This window comes from Aedes aegypti, chromosome 2 (genome assembly GCF_002204515.2).
Source record: "Aedes aegypti strain LVP_AGWG chromosome 2, AaegL5.0 Primary Assembly, whole genome shotgun sequence".
Taxonomy (NCBI): domain Eukaryota; kingdom Metazoa; phylum Arthropoda; class Insecta; order Diptera; family Culicidae; genus Aedes; species Aedes aegypti.
The window spans coordinates 251,407,969-251,410,612 of NC_035108.1; positions in this window are offsets into that span (position 1 = coordinate 251,407,969).

Consider the following 2,644-nt stretch of genomic DNA (forward strand, 5'->3'; position numbering starts at 1 on the left):
TGATATTTAAGGCCATCACATTCGCAGAACACTGATAATGTATTTCTGTTGGGTAAGCTACAATATTTTCACAAAATAGTGAAAAATACAGGAAAATACAGGTTTTCTACAGTAATTTCATGTTTATCGCAATGACTCATCAGTTTTATAATTTTAAACTCTTTGTGTGTTCATGAGAAACAAATTTCCTGAAAATCGTTGATCACTGTTTGTTCAAAGAACTACAATATATTCACAAAACTGCGTAGAATACAGAAAAAAATACATTTTCAATTATAACTTGAAATTCATCGCGATGACCCAAACGTTTTATGATCTTAAAATATTCTCATATTTAAGGCCATCAAATTTGCAGAACACTGATAATAAATTTCTGTTGGAAAAACTACAATATTTTCACAAAATAGTGAAAAATACAGGAAAATACAGGTTTTCTATAGTAATTTCATACATATCGCAATGAGTCATCAGTTTTATAATTTTAATCTCATTGTTTGTTCATGAGAATCAAATTTTCTGAACATTTTTGATCGCTGTTTGTTCAAAGAACTACAATATATTCACAAAACTGCGTAGAATACAGAAAAATATACATTTTCAACTATAACTTGAAATTTATCGCGATGACCCAAACATTTTATGATCTTAAAATATACTGATATTTAAGGCCATCACATTCGCAGAACACTGATAATGAATTTCTGTTGGGTAAGCAACAATATTTTCACAAAATAGTGAAAAATACAGGAAAATACAGGTTTTCTACAGTAATTTCATGTTTATCGCAATGACTCATCAGTTTTATAATTTTAAACTCTTTGTGTGTTCATGAGAAACAAATTTCCTGAAAATCGTTGATCGCTGTTTGTTCAAAGAACTACAATATATTCACAAAACTGCGTAGAATACAGAAAAATATACATTTTCAACTATAACTTGAAATTTATCGCGATGACCCAAACATTTTATGATCTAAGAATATACTCATACTTAAGGCCATCACATTCGCAGAACACTGATAATGAATTTCTGTTGGGTGAGCTACAATATTTTCACAAAATAGTGAAAAATACAGGAAAATACAGGTTTTCTACAGTAATTTCATACATATCGCAATGAGTCATCAGTTTTATAATTTTAATCTCATTGTTTGTTCATGAGAATCAAATTTTCTGAACATTTTTGATCGCTGTTTGTTCAAAGAACTACAATATATTCACAAAACTGCGTAGAATACAGAAAAAAATACATTTTCAACTATAACTTGAAATTTATCGCGATGACCCAAACATTTTATGATCTTAAAATATACTGATATTTAAGGCCATCACATTCGCAGAACACTGACAATGAATTTCTGTTGGGTAAGCTACAATATTTTCACAAAATAGTGAAAAATACAGGAAAATACAGGTTTTCTGCAGTAATTTCATATATATCGCAATGAATCATCAGTTTTATAATTTTAAACTCTTTGTTTGTTCATGAGAAACAAGTTTACTGAGCATCGTTGATCGCTGTTTGTTCAAAGAACTACAATATATTCACAAAACTGAGTAGAATACAGGAAAAAAATACGTTTTCAACTATAACTTGAAATTAATCGCTATGACCCAAATGTTTTATGATCTTAAAATATAATCATATTTAAGGCCATCAAATTTGCAGAACACTGATAATGAATTTCTGTTGGAAAATGCAGAAAAATGCAGGTTTTCTACAATAATTTCATATTTATCGCAATTACACATCAGTTTTATAATTTTGATCTCTTTGTATGTTCATGAGAAACAAATTTTCTGAACATCGTTGATAGCTGTTTGTTCGAAGAACTACAATGCTTTCAAAAAATCTTGTATTGTAATTTTCTGTATTAAATTCTGAAATTTCTTCTACAATTTATTGGTTGTCTCTAAACCTTATCAATTTAAAGACAATGCTTCAATGGTGAGATATAAAAATAAACATATTTTAAAACGTTTTTGATGTTTTTCAAAGAACGACAACTTTTTCGCAAAACTGTGAATAATGCAGGAAAAATACGATCTTAACAACAGTTTGATTTTTTTGCAATGATCCATGGGTGTTTTGATTTTAAAATATTCTCATATTTAGGGTTGTCAAGTTTGCACAAAATAATAGATGAAATTTTATTGAAAGAACTACAATATTTTCACAAATTACCGTATAATACAAAAATATTCTGTTGCTACCGAAGTTTGAACATTTTATCATCTGTATAATTTTCTAAATTGTTGTAAATTTTCAAGAAAAATAAATGTGCTCGAAAACCATGTATAATACAGAAACATTAAAAATTTCTCCTGTAATTTCAAAATTGCTGCATTTTCTTATAATCTCCACGGTTTAGAATTTTTCAGATTCATATATAAATTGATAGAACACAGCAACAAACGTTGAATGTCAAAACGTCGAAAGGAATAACACATCGAAAAGAAAAAAAATATCGAATTATTTATTCTTTCGGAAGAGAATAATTCTTCCAAGATCATTTCGTTCTCTTCCAATTCCCACCTTTCGACGTTTTGTCAGGCAAATGCAAATAACTGATTGCCTCCAGACCATATAATTTTAAGAGTTTGGAGCATAATTATATATAAAAGTAAATATATCTACAGAACAT